This window comes from Ictalurus furcatus, chromosome 19, assembly GCF_023375685.1.
Source record: "Ictalurus furcatus strain D&B chromosome 19, Billie_1.0, whole genome shotgun sequence".
Classification (NCBI taxonomy): domain Eukaryota; kingdom Metazoa; phylum Chordata; class Actinopteri; order Siluriformes; family Ictaluridae; genus Ictalurus; species Ictalurus furcatus.
In genome coordinates, this window is record NC_071273.1 from 23,286,042 (window position 1) to 23,301,041 (window position 15,000).

Here is a 15,000-nt window from a genome sequence, read left to right on the forward strand (position 1 = left end):
GTAGTGCTGTAATGGAATTCTAGAGAACTCTATAGTGCTGTAATGGAACTCTAGAGAACTCTATAATGCTGTAATGGAACTTTAGAGAACTCTGTAGTTCTGTAATGGAACTCTAGAACTCTATAGTGCTGTAATGGAACTGTATAGAACTCTATAGTGCTGTAATGGAACTCTAGAGAACTCTATAATGCTGTAATGGAACTCTAGAGAACTCTGTAGTGCTGTAATGGAACTGTATAGAACTCTATAATGTTGTAATGGAACACTAGAGAACTCTATAGTGCTGTAATGGAACTCTAGTGAACTCTGTAGTTCTGTAATGGAACACTAGAGAACTCTATAGTGTTGTAATGGAACTGTATAGAACTCTATAGTGCTGTAATGGAACTCTAGAGAACTCTGTAGTTCTGTAATGGAACTGTATAGAACTCTATAATGTTGTAATGGAACTCTAGAGAACTCTATAGTGCTGTAATGGAACTCTAGAGAACTCTATAGTGTTGTAATGGAACACTAGAGAACTCTGTAGTGCTGTAATGGAACTCTAGAGAACTCTGTAGTGCTGTAATGGAACACTAGAGAACTCTGTAGTGCTGTAATGGAACTCTAGAGAACTCTGTACTGCTGTAATGGAACTCTAGAGAACTCTGTAGTTCTGTAATGGAACACTAGAGAACTCTATAGTGTTGTAATGGAACTCTACAGAACTCTATAGTGCTGTAATGGAACTCTAGAGAACTCTGTAGTGCTGTAATGGAACACTAGAGAACTCTGTAGTGCTGTAATGGAACTCTAGAGAACTCTGTACTGCTGTAATGGAACTCTAGAGAACTCTGTAGTTCTGTAATGGAACACTAGAGAACTCTATAGTGTTGTAATGGAACTCTACAGAACTCTATAGTGCTGTAATGGAACTCTAGAGAACTCTGTAGTGCTGTAATGGAACACTAGAGAACTCTGTAGTGCTGTAATGGAACTCTAGAGAACTCTGTACTGCTGTAATGGAACTCTAGAGAACTCTGTAGTTCTGTAATGGAACACTAGAGAACTCTATAGTGTTGTAATGGAACTCTACAGAACTCTATAGTGCTGTAACAGACCTCCGTAGTGTTCTATTGAACTGTTATTGGAACTCTTGACCTCTATGTTGACTTTGTGATGTGATTGGCTGAAATGACTTGAGCTTTTTTTATCTTCTCCTCTTTTTCTCTGTTAAGGGTGTGCGTGCGTGCGTGCGCGCGCGTGTTTGTGTGTGTGTGTGTGTGTGTGTGTGTGTGTGTGCGCGCGCGTGTGTGTGTGTGTAGGAAAGACAGAGATAGTGTTTGATAAGACTTTCTCGGTAAGCTCCTGTGCTGCATCTCTTTCCTCTCAGTTTCTTTTTGTCCTTCTGCTTTAAAAAAAAATATAAAAAAAAAAAAATATTTCGTCAGTTTTCTGCACTTCTGAACTTGTGACACAGTCTTTGATTTGAACAGATAGAATGAAAAGAAAGAAATAAACAAACAAACAAAACACTTTACATGCCATACGCAACATCCTCAGAATACAAAAGTTCATCCTTTGATATTTTCCCCTTAGTGTCTCTTTTTATCTCTCTCTTTTTTTTTTTTTTTTAATTGTGTATTCTTGTTGAAACCACACACTCGTGCGAGCCCCTGCTGTTTGTCCTGTTTATTCTTGCCGCTGTTTTCCTATTTATTGCCCCCAGATGTGTGTGGTGTGTTTGGATGCTTGCTCGTGTGTGTGTGTGTGTGTGTGTGTGTGTGTGTGTTTCCAGGCCTTCTGTCACACCACGCCAAATCTCTCTCACCTACTTTTCTGCATCAAGTAAAAAAAAGAAGTGCCCTGGGTCGATACTCCGCTTACATTGTGTCTAGGCATTCTGTAAATAAATAAATAAATAAATAAATAAACAAACAAATAAACACATATCTTAATTCGCCCCGTTTTACCGCTCGGCGCATTTTTAGCACCGCGCTGCGCATTTTTATTGCATTAGCAAACGGCGCTGTTTTGCCAGATGCAACTAATCTTTTGTTCGCAGATAAACTCGGCGGGTTTTTATCCCTGAATTAGGAACACATTTGTATGACGGGTAAAAAAAAAAAAAAAAAAAAAAAAAATGTGTTTTCAATAAATCATTCATCCAGCAATGAAGAGTGGAGGGGGAGTTAAAGATAAAGAGAGAGAGAGAGAGAGAGAGAGAGAGAGAGAGAGAGAGAGAGATAACAACAGCTATGAGGAATTAAAAATGGAAAGGATTACACAGAAAAGCAGAGGGTGAGGAGATAAAAGTGAGGATTACAATGACTTAGAGAGAGAGGACGCTGGATGCTTCAGTTCTGCTTTCGAGTAATGCACTCCATCAGTGGTGAAGGAGCAAGCGCAGGGTGTGTGTGTGTGTGTGTGTGCGCGCGTGTGTGTGCGTGTGTGTGTGTGTTTATGAAGTGTCGGTGTTTAGCAGGCGCGCGAGCGACAGCGCCGGGTTCCTCAGTGTGTTTAGCAGCAGCAGCGGCAGCAGCAGAGCGCGCGCGTGCGGCGTGTCAGTGTGTGTGTGTGAGAGAGAGAGAGAGAGTGTGTGTGTGTGAGTGTGTGTGTGTGTGTGTGTGTGTGAGCGCTCGTCCGCGCGTCTCTTCCGTCCCGATGGCTGCGTCTCTGTAAGTCCGCTTCAACTTCTGTTTCGAACCGTGTCATGAACGGAATTTGATTTCTTCATTTCATCTCTGTTCACAGCCGCGTTTCGGGCATTTGACCTGCGAGAAGAAGAAGAAATAATAATAATAATAATAATAATAATAATAATAATAATAATAATAATAAATCAATAAATACAATATTAAAACGCCTAACACGGCAGCTATGATCGTTTACTCTGATTTATTTATCTATTTGTTTATTAATAAGTTCATACCTAGCTTGTGTCTTGATTATAAGTTTCTCCAGTAGCGCCTGGAGAAGTGCTGACTTCTGTTGTTGAAATGTTTGTTTACATTTAAAAAAAAAAAAAAAAAAAAAAATTAAGTCATTAGTAAGGAAAAATTCTAAACAAGTATGATTTTTTTTTTCTTATCATATTATCATTATTTATTTATTTATTTTTATGATACGGGATGTAAATGCGATTGCCGGGTTAGGGAACACGTTGGAATTCTTAATAAAGCTTTCTCTTTCTCTTTCTCTCTCTCTCTCTCTCTCTCTCTCTCTCAAATGTATTATTGATATTTATGTAAAAAAAAAAAAAAAAAAAACAGAGAGAAGAAAAGAAAAGAAAAAGATTTCCAAGCTTTTAATTTGAATCCCTTAATATTCCAGGATGTAAGTCCTCGCACTGTGATTCATAATTCAGAGCAGTTAGTGAAGAGTAGGATTTACAATGAGTAAGAAAAATAATACCACAGGGAGAAGAAATTAGAATGTAACATGATAATCATTTATTAGTGAATAATAATAATAATAATAATAATAACAATAACATCTATTACTATTATTATTATTATTATTATTATTATTATTATTATTATTGTTGTTGTTGTTATTATTATTGTTATTATGATTATTGTTGTTGTTATTATTATTATTATTATTATTATTATTATTATTATTGTTGTTGTTATTATTGTTATAACTTTAGAAGATTCGAAGGTTTTTTTCCTCTAAGGAAAACAGACAGGACATTTCATGACCAAACTGTCACATTCCACAGAGACAGTGAGAGACTTTACACCGCTCCATTTGTCACCTCTTTCCCTTTTTTCTCTCCTCCTTTCCAGCCTCTTCAGGAATGTCTGTTGGTTAAGCGCTGAGCCTCGTAGCGAAGTTGTGTAATGGAATCGGCGGCTGATCGTTGTGATGTTCTTATGAGATTATTGCGATACTGACACACAGGAGCGTAACTTCCTATGTGATGAAGTGCGGTGGTGCGGTGTTAACTCTGCTGCGTGTGTGTGTGTGTGTGTGTGTGTGTGTGTGTGTTGGGTTGTCTGATGGACTCTCTGGCTCTCTGTCCTCTCTCGTCTCTTTATCCACTGTGGCCTATTGAGTGCAGACTGGCTCCTTTGTCTGGCCCATATTGTGCTTTCTCACAGAGGCTTGATAACCATGTCTCCATGCTGGGGATGAAGGGAAGGGAGGAGGGCGGGGTGGAGGGTGAACGAGGGAATGAAGAATACCAGAGGAGAATGTTAAAAGCTTCTCTCTTCTCTCCCTACACCTCCTCCTCCTCCTCCTCCTCCACTCTGAAACCTCCCTCTGGCAGTCAGCTGACCCCGGAGTCCACCGACGCCAGGGAGAGGGATCCGATCGAGTCCTGGAGTTTGGCCTTCGGTCTGTCGGTCCGTACACACACAGGCGAGGGTATGGGGGTTAATGAGCCAGAAGTCATATGACAGGAGGTCAGAGGTCGTGGGTCAGATGTCAGAAGTCAGAGATGAGCATTGCATCACTGGTAGAGCAATAAAAATCAGTGGCTGTTCGGGTAAATGGTTTGTGTCACTCTTGGGAAAGAGACAGGAGTGTTCGTGCGCGCGCACGCGTGTGTGCGTGTGTGTGTGTGTGTAGCCTATATGGTACGTCCTCTCCGGCCTGCACAATAGAGTCTCTGTACACTCAGGTACTTCAGGAAAGGGTGGATTGAATCGAAGCGTGTGTGTGTGTGTGTGTGTGTGTGTGTGTGTTTTACAGCTGAACAGTGTGTGCGCTTGTTTAACCATACACAGCTTTCTATTATTTCAAATTGACTTTAAGTGCTACTAAACATTACGGCCCACCCCTTTAAACTTCAGGCGTATTATTCAGTTCCTCGTCGTAAAGCGTAAAACCGTTCAACAGCTACTCTAAAGCATTCTTTAAACGGAACTGCAATGAAATCAAACAAACAAGCAAACAAACAAACAAAAACAAACCTTCGTGAGATTTTGATCCTCACCGTTACTGGTAATGGCTTCGCCTCCAGGTGGATCGTAAAACTGCGTTGTTTATCAACTGCTCTGAATTATTTGGAAGGAAGTACAGTGAGACGCACAGGAAAGCGACCTGGCTACAAGTTTAACTCGTCAAAGCGCGAGATCTTTCACGACGTGCGCCTAATCGTTACCGTTAATCGCTTCGACTCCAGGTTGATTATTCAGTTAAACATCATAAAATCAGTAACCACGCCGGACTTTTAGTACAGTCATTAACAGAAAAGGACACCTCGTTAAACGCCTCGTCCCGAAGAACGCCGTTTTCATCAAACGCACACGATCTGCGCCTTAATCGTCACTCTTAATCCCTTAAACACTGGGTGTATTATCTAGTTATTCATCCTAACGTGTATTATTCAGTAAGTGCTCTAAATATATAGAAATATATATATATACATATATACATATATATATATATATTATTATTATTATTATTATTATTATTATTACGTACAGTGAAATGAATAGAAACGAGACCTGGTTATGAGTCAACGAGTGTGACTGTGATCCTGCGTAGACGATCTGCCCCTTCGTCGTCACTCTTAATCCCTTAAACACTAGGTTTATTATCTAGTTATTCATCCTAATGTGTATTATTCAGTAAGTGCTGTGAATATAGATATATTTTAATTCCGTACAGGGAAATGAATAGAAACGAGAGCTGGGTATGAGTCAACGAGTGAGCTTGTGATCCTGCGTCGACGATCTGCTCTTAATCCCTTAAACTCCGGGGTTTTTCATTCGGTTATTTATACGGGAGCATGTTTTTTCGGTAGGTCTTATAAATATAAAAACTAATCTAACGCGTGTTTTTTTTGCTTTTTTTTTAATCATAGGAGTGAAACGGATAGAAACGAGACCGGGTAACGAGGTTAGGAGACGAAGAGCGGGAGCGTGTTTGGATCAGACGATACGCACCTGTTCGTGTCGATGGCTTAAACGCCAGGTCTATTCGTTAATCATTCATCCTAACACGTGTGTTATTTATTCAGCGAATTATTTCACTCGAGAACGGTGGGATTAGTAACGAGAGATTTCTCTCTTTTTTTTTCCCCCCCTTATACAAGAGTTTACAAGCCAAAGCACGAGCTCCTCGATCCACGTAGACGATCCCATGCGTCTGATCGTCTTCCTACGGGTTTATCGTCCGCTCAATCATCCCGTTGTGGTATATTATCGATTGATTTTACTGATTTGACTTAACCACGGTGGAACCAATAGAAACGGAGCGTACTCTAGGACGAGGTTCTGATCGACGACGCCGACGGTACGCTCCTAACGACGCTCCGGAACGCCAGGAACGTCAAAGCGGCGGCGTACTCCTGTCACCGAGTGACTCGGTCGCCCTGAAGGCATGCCGTGTGTGTGTGTGTGTGTGTGTGTGTGTGTGTGTGTGTGTGTGTGTCGGTTCGTTTTTGTTTGTTTTTTTTTTTTGTGGTTGTTTTTTTTGTTTGTTTGTTTGTTTTTTTTGTGCTTAATATAAAAAAATTAAAAAGGGGAAGTTCCTTTTTTTTTTTCTTTCTTTCTTTTTCTGGCCGGAGATCCGTGCCGTGCGCCCGTCTTTTGTGCGTAGCGGACGCGTGGAAACCCTCGGACGCAAAACGTCGGTGAAAGTCACGGCCGTGTGAGTCAGCGCGCGATGGGCGGTTAATAAATAAATAAGTAAATAAATAAATAAAGAAAGAAAGAAAGAAAGGGACGATCAGACGAGAGGGGAAAACGACAGGAAGCCATGCAGACGGCTGATGCGATGACTAAAAGACGCTGGCAAACGTGCGCATGTGTGTAAGCTGTAGGCACTGTGAGCTGGCCGGTGCCTTCTGTTCTGCCCAAAAGCAAACACACACACACACACACACACACACACACACACACATAGCTCTGTGTTAACCGTACACATAACCAAGTGTGTGTGACTTCACCTCCATGTCTAAATGCTAATGGATGACAGTGACATTAGACTCTTGGCTTTTGTGGAAAAGGCTGGACAGGAAACCGGGGTGGCCCCCACAACCTGGGGCGAAACACAGAGGCTGCTTTGTGTTACGGCTCCGCAAGCGCGCGTGCGTGCCTGTGTGTGTGTGTGTGTGTGTGTGTGTGTGAGCTTTCATGCCCGTCATACAGTATATATGTCTTTGGAAAAACGTGTACGAGTCTGATTAGTGCGGCATGCATTCGATCGGCACTGACGTGCGAGTCTGATACGTTTTTTTAACGCTTCCGTGAGGATGGGCTACTAGTGGGTTAGTGCCACGGAGTCCTGTTCATCACCTGAAGACCTACAGAAGACACTTTTGTTCATCCCTACAAGAAGGAAAGAAAGAGAGAGAGAGAGAGAGAGAGAGAGAGAGAGAGAGAACAGGGACTATAAATATCCATGAAGCAGAAGGATTCCACAGAAAGAGAGACGCAGAGAAATAACTCCCAGTTCCACATAAACAGGCGATTGTCCTAAATAAAGAGTCATGTTGGAGCTATCAGAGGGACAGAGAGAGAGAGAGAGAGAGAGAGAGAGAGAGAGAGAGAGAGCAGTCCTTAAGGTCTAATGTGTATGTAAATGCTGAGGTATTGTCGCTGCGCCAGAGCTCTTGTTATCTACGAGAATATAAAAAGGCCTCATTGTTCGATACTTTAAACACGTTGTTGCTTTCCCACACACACACACACACACTCACTCTCTCTCTCTCTCTCTCTCACACACACACACACACACAAGGGAACTGTCACATCCGGCTGACATCATCACCCGCTTGACTCGGTGAAGGAATTCGCCTCGGTACCATCCAAAAACACAGAACAAGGCTGAAACTGCGTCAAATGCTCTCCAAACGAATGAATGAATAAATAAATAAATAAATAGACGAGTGAGGGACGATAGTGCGACAGTTCCGGAAAAGTCGTGTTAACAAACAAAAACGCGAGACATCTTTATATCTCTGTCTTCCGACTGTCGGTGTTTACCTTTTAATGCATTCTGGCATTTATACACTGAGCAGTTGAGGGGTAAGGGTCTCGCTCAAGGGCACAACAGTGCCGGGGTTTGACCTCCCGACCTTCCGATCAGTCACCCAGAGCGTTTAACCACTGAGACACCACCGCCCCATCACGTGTACGTGGAAGAGTTTCCCGCGCTAACCTCAAGCCGTACCGTTTAGCTTTTCGTCACTCGACGTACGAACCGTTGCGTGTTTTTCCGTTCATCTTTACTTCTTATATTAGAGGAAAATCCTTACCTGAGATTTTGGGTTTTTTTACGTCACAACCTGTCAGCATATCGCCGTTTCATCGCTGGTCCTTGAAGGACTTTTTACAAAACAATTGTCCTTGTGCTAAAGTTTTTGAACCTCTGAACCTGATAGAAACGAAGGTTTGAAAGGAATGTTCACGATAACAATATATATATATATATATATAGATATATATATATGCAGTCCGTGCAGGATGTTACCCCAGATGAGGACGGGTTCCCTTCTGAGTCCGGTTCCTCTCAAGGTTTCTTCCTCATATCATCTCAGGGAGTTTTTTCCTCACCACCGTCACCACCGTCTCGCTCAATAGGGATAAATTCACACGCTTAAAATCTCCATCCTGTGTTTATACGTTTCTGTAAAGCTGCTTTGAGACATCGTCCATCGTTAAACGCGCTATACGAATCGAATTGTATTGAATCGATTTTCTTGAGGTTTTTTTTTTTTTTTTTTTTTACGTGATCGTTGCGGCCACAGACGCTTTCGAAATCCGTGAGAGTTTTGCCGGAGAAACGACTCGAATCGGCGAAATCGCGCTCGCAATCGTTCTGCACGGTCTCGTCTGTCGGTAAACGAGACCTTTTAGCCGCACTCGGACGTCACGTGACACGTCTCGGGCCCGCGGTCTGCGGAGCACGCCGCTCCGAATATGTCGCAGAGATCGCAAAATCCCGGAGGGACTCTCCATCGCGAATAAACGCTGTGCGAAAGTTTTGGCACCCCGTGTTGTTGTTTTTTTCTTTTCTTTTCTTTTCCTTTCCTCGTTTTTTTTTTTTTTTTTCTTTTTAAATAGAACATTTTTATCACATTTTTTTTTTTTTTCCGTCGTGCGATTTCCAAACATTACTCTTACACTTCTACGTAAACTTTTACAGGTGAGACGTTTGCGCGGCAGTACGATGCAAAGCGACATACTGACATATTAACACACCGCTCTTTCAGACCAGAATCCTGATGTCCGGGTTGACCTGCAGAAACACAAACAGGTATGGGAGTCTCCGGAAGAATCGTGGCGGGTTCTCTAAGACGCTCGGAAAACGTCCTCGCTCATTTTAAACGGCGAAGAGTTGTTACGCTTAATATTGACGAGTTTGTTTAGTTATTAGTTATTACTGTCTTGCTGCTTTGGATAGTTTATAGCATGTTTGTGCAAGACTTTTCCACACAGTATAGAACAACTTGTGTCCTGCTTAAAGATCTCCAAAAGGGTCTTGTGTGCAAAAAGACTTCCATCTAGAACCCTGTATTAGTGCTATATATATATATATATATATATAAAATTGACATTAAAGACATGAAAAGAACAAAAAGTGAGAAGTGTGAAGTCCTGAAGAATTTCTGTACTGCGTGTTGAGTTTGTGTAAATGTAAAGTATTTAAAGTGTGTGTGTGCGCGTGTGTGTTTCCCAGATTAAACATGCACCGTAAGCCGTTTCAAGCTCAGCTCTTCACGTACATAAAGAAAAGCCATCGACATTAAAAATGGCTTTCTGTAGACTGTTTAACTCGTTTCAGAATCATTTTGGAAAACTCGAACGTACGTCCGACGCTCCCGAGTGGCCGTGATGAGCGTGTTTAACGTCTCCGAGTTGCCCTCCCGAGGAAACCGTACGGCAGTACTTTTAAACTCATACTGTACGGGATACTCGTATCTGTTGTGGAGCTTGTAACGCGTCTACGTTTGTGTACAGTGTCATGATTAAAACCCTGCGCTGCTACCACCCGGACCGATGGCGAGTAGATAAAGCGTGTCTGTTTCCCTGTCGGTTTTTCCCTTTTTTAACTGAGGCTACGTGTGTTTGTGCGACTAGCGTGGTGAAGCATTTTTGCATAAGAAGGCAGAGAGACGAGAGGAGCGTGGCTTTAATGCCGGCTTAGCACACAGCCAGGGGGGACAGGCGGACAGGATGGGGAAAGAGCCACACCGGCGGGGTGGCCATTAGCGGCTAGCGATTAGCCCAGCGAGTTAGCGGCTTAGCCTGGCATGCTAGCCTCCTGACCTGCCATTTAGTTGCAAATCCACACTGCGATCGACTTAATGTGGCGCCAATTACGCTCCTGGTTTACAGTCCATTACAGGACAGAACGTCTTCTAATACATTATACTAATACATAATATTTGATTTGTAATTATTTTTACTCAAAAATGATTTGTACAGGATTAACCCATATTCCATGGCTTTAAACCCTTCGCGTACGAGCTGAAAATTCTTGAAAAGAAAACACTTTGGTGCTAAATTCTTCGAGTTTATTCGGCTCGCTAGCTAGACTTTTAGCTGCGTAACTGTCTGCTACGTCCAGTACATCCACGTCGGCCTTAAGAAGGTGTGGTCACGGTGCAGGGTCAGCCAATCAGATTGCAGCCTTCAAGATCCTGAAGGTTCCAGCCAGAAAAGTACACACACCGATATTAGGATCTCGTCTGTATCCGAGACTACTTTGTACTAGCAGTTACTAGCTAGCTGGCTAGCTACGTTAGCTAATGTTACCATTCTAATGAATCAATCTCGGTTGTTACGGTAACACTGCTGAGAATACGATGATGTTAATGAAGACTCCGGAATCTGGAGACAAACACAAGCTAGTTTCCAGCTATGCTAGCTAATGTTAGCACTAAACCAATCTTGGTTGTTATGGTAACGTTATCCTTTGACAGTTTTTTGGCTGCTGAAGATACGATGAAGTAAAACAAGACTCTACTATAGAGTTTACTCAAATCTGGAGACAAACACAAGTTAGTTTCCTAGCTGGAAGTTAGCCAGCCAGATATGCTAGCTTGTTTTAGTGCTAAACAAACAGTCGTTGCTATGGCAACAATATATTTTGTTTTTGTTTTTTTTTTTGCTGCTGCTGCTGCTGTATGACTTACTGAGAATAAGATGGTGTAAAACTCAGTTACTAAACTCTGGAGGCAAACACAAGCTAGTTTCCTATGCTAGCTAGGATTCGTGTTTAAAAAAAAAAAAAACATCGGTTGCTATGGTAACATTATACTTTGCCACGCGAACTAAATCGCTGCGAATGCAATGATGTAAATGTGATGAGGCTGATGAGATGACTGAAACCTCGTGATCAATAACAGCATGAGCTGGTTTCCTTGTGGTTTGTTAGCCAGCTAGCTATTATTAGCTAATGTCAGCGATACACAAATCCTGGTTGTTATGGTAACACCGACAATATATTTCGTTTGTATTTTAGTCAGTGTGACACGACGCGCTAAGAACGCTACGAGACTTCGGTACTAAACCGTTGCGACAAACACGATGTAGTTTGCTAGTGCTAAGCTGTCAGGTAGCTAATCTCTGCTAACGTTAGCGCTAAACAAACGGTGGTCGTTGAGGTAACAGGAAGTATGACTCGGGTGTTGAACAAAAAAACGAGCTAGTTTGCTAGTTTTGCTAGCGTTTGGGATGAAGAAATCTTGATAGTAAGGGTATTTTGAAGTAAGAATCGAAAATCTTGTGACAAATATATGCTAGTTCATCAGCAGGTAGGTCAGCGGCTAGCTAAATAACCAGCGTCGGTGACGCTAAGCTGTCTGAATGTGTAAAAACGTACAAAAGCATATATCATTTAACGTCACGCTCAGGCTGAAAAATGTTTTGTGTTGCTTTGAATACGTGCGGTTATTCATGGCAGGCCTTTGCTGTAAAAGTCGGCCGTTTGCTCGGACGACGTCACCGCTGACAAGCTTTCATTGTGTAGCTGTACGACGCGGTGCGCTCGGTTCAGCCGTACAGCGCGGCGTGTCCTGCGTGAGGTCAGACATAATCGTCATCTCTGGAGGTTAAGCGCTGTGTTCCTGCTGGAAATTATCGACGACGGTCAAAGCATTCAACCTGGAGATAATGAGCGAGAGCCGGAACGGTGATGCCGTTTTAGCCAAGGCGGCGTGTGTATGAGTGTATGAGTGTATGTATATATGTGTGTGTGTGTGTGTGTATGTGTGTGTGTTTGGCAGGCCAGGCATTATGACAGCCACAGAAGGATGGAGTAAAATTATGCTAATGGACGCTAATTATGACCTCGGAGACCAGCTTCACTGCCAATTTATCTACTTAATAAAGCCCCTTCTTTTTAATCCCAACATCACTGGATGCTCTAAATGCTTCGCGCGGCCTCTCCACGAGCGCAGGTCTGCCAACTTTCAATGAAATAGCGGCTATAACCTGCTCACCCGGCGTGCCGAATTGTATAGTAATTATACTTCAAAGGCATGGAGGAAAACACACGTTTTATTGCTCAAGAGGAACTGTGAAAGCCTCGTGTCAGCGGGGCTGGAGAGGAAGTGTGTGAGGGTATGTGTGTGTGTGTGTGTGTGTGTGTGTGAGCGCTTTACGGGGCCCGAGATCAAACCGGAGCTCCATCCAGAAGCTAATTCACCTGAACGAGGAGCTTTTTTTTAAAAAAATATAAATAACACTGTGTGTTTGATGAGGACACTGGAGAAGTGTTTTTCCTCCTGGAGTGAAAGTGTGCGAGTGTTTGAGGGTGACTTGATGAGGCAGGGTTGAGGTGTGTGTGTGTACATGTGTGTGTGTGTGTGTGTGTGAGGCCAGAAACAAAAGGGCTCAGTGTGTAAGAATGAAAGCAGGCAGAATAAACAGATCCCGGTGGTGTTGCAGACAGGCCGTGTGCCGCTGCTGAGTTTATACAGCTGCAGCCACTGCTTTTACTGCCCCAGTGTGAACTAGCACAGCTACAGGACCTGCCCAGCCCCCCCCCCCCCCCCCAACACACACACACACACACACACACACACACACACACACACACACACACCTCACACAAGATATGTTTCATTCACAAACGATTCTGTCTTTTTCGAACGAATTACTAACGTGAACGAATCATTCTTACTGGTTTGTGCCGAGTCATTTATCTATTTGATTCAGTTGCTGATTCGCAATTTTGAAGCAAAACCGACTAACTTTAGATTCCTTTTTTTTCTACTTTTTTTTATTATTATTATTATTATTTTTAAAGAGCATCATGATTGAGATTTCTTTTTAAGACTTCATGATTCAGACTCACTCCTTTCATGTTCAGTGAGTCAGTTGAGCCTGTGAGAGAGTCACTGAGAGTCATTTGAGCTCATATGAATCGACCTTTCAGCATTTTTCTGCTTTCAATGGTAGTCTGTTGAGCCGTGTACGATTATTATTATTATTATTATTATTATTATTATTATTATTAAAATCGTTAGTTTAAAATCCACCAATAGGATGACGGCAAACTTAACGGGACGGCTATACGTAAATACGAAAACATATCCGAAACACTCCGCCGGGCGTGTTCTTATCCCAAGCTCACTTTGACGGCGCAAAATATTTCTGTTATACGTAGGTTTCGTGGTTATCATCCCGTATCGATTTGAAAAGAGCGCTGAAGTCCCAGAGGGTAGATGGTGCGACACCACGATCAGGCTGAATGAATCTGAACGAATCATTTGAACGAACAAATGACTCGTCACTGAAAACGACTCGTACACATTTCCACACGTGGTCTAAACACACTAACTATGTTTCCTACGCTAGAGATATTATTAAGTAATAAGCGAATGGGTTTTTTTTTTTAACGGTAAAATATGTTAAAGCGTGTTAAAATTATGAAACGTGACGTGCATTTCTCCACTCAATGGTGCACAGCCATATAGACACATGACTTCCTGTCACTTTTATAGCTCACGCCTAAAGGCTTTTCTGTTTCCTGTTTTTCATTCATATTTACTGAGTTCATCTGAATGGGAGCTCTGAAGAAGAAAGGTGATGAGGAATATGACAGGATATGATATCGATATTGCAATCAGTTACGGCGCTTGACCTAGACACGACCTGTCTGACCAATCAGATTCAAGAATTGAAGACGGCTTTATATATTATTTATATTATCGTTACAGTATATTGTGCGGTTATATTGCTTTTTACCCCTGGTCTTTTCAGTAGGTACATTTTGAATTATATCGTTGCCTGTAATGTCTTCCTAGGATTTCGCAGAGCTTTTGTTTTTTGTGATCGTTGCGACCGAAAATGCTTGATTTAGCGGCGGGGGTTTTTTTTGTTGTTGTTCAAATTTCCGATGCAATTTCTGTGGTTTTTTTTTCTGCTTTTTTTTTTTTTGGCAGAAAACTACTCGAATTGTCGAAATCGCAACTGTACGCAAAACTGTTTGTCGGTAAACGGGACCTTTTCGCTGTACTCGATGTGGCTTCGGCTGATGATGTCACGTGACTTTTGTGTGTTGCGTTTTTTTTGGGGGGGGGGGGGGGGCGATATTTGTCGAGCTAAACTCCGCAGTAAACGCCGAGGTGATTGACGGCCCTCGCATCCAGAAGAGGAATCCAGTTTTTGTATTCTCAGGATCATGGTAGCACTAGCCTCCAAGGCTGAAGAGTGTCTCTGAAAGCACTTAGGAGATGTTGTCAACCAGATGCAATCCCATTACTGCAGCATATCCATTTTCTCTCTCTCTCTGTCTCTCTCACACACACACACACACACACAGAGAGAGAATGTTCAGTCAATAGAAGCCTTTTTTTCCTCTCAAGGTATCACAAAAGTGTCTCGTCTCACAGTTTTCTCTCGTAATATCAGCAGATGCGTTCCATCAGCTCACACACACACATACTTTCATCAGTAGCAGCACCACTGTCAGTAAATGTTCCTCCAAGGTCGGTGTGTGTGTGTGTGTGTGTGTGTGTGTGTGAAGTTAAAACAACAGCAGAACTTGAAAACCAAAAAAAAAAACGGCTTCACTAACGCACCCTGGCTGCTCGTGAAATAAGCGTGACGC

The 15,000-nt window shown here is 42.4% G+C and overlaps 1 protein-coding gene across 7 annotated transcripts in view; it reads left to right on the forward strand.

Annotated features, from left to right (window-relative positions):
• The window catches only part of sox5 (SRY-box transcription factor 5), a 279,205-nt gene that overhangs the window by 159,313 nt on the left and 104,892 nt on the right, over positions 1-15,000 (forward strand). The window lies entirely within an intron of this gene.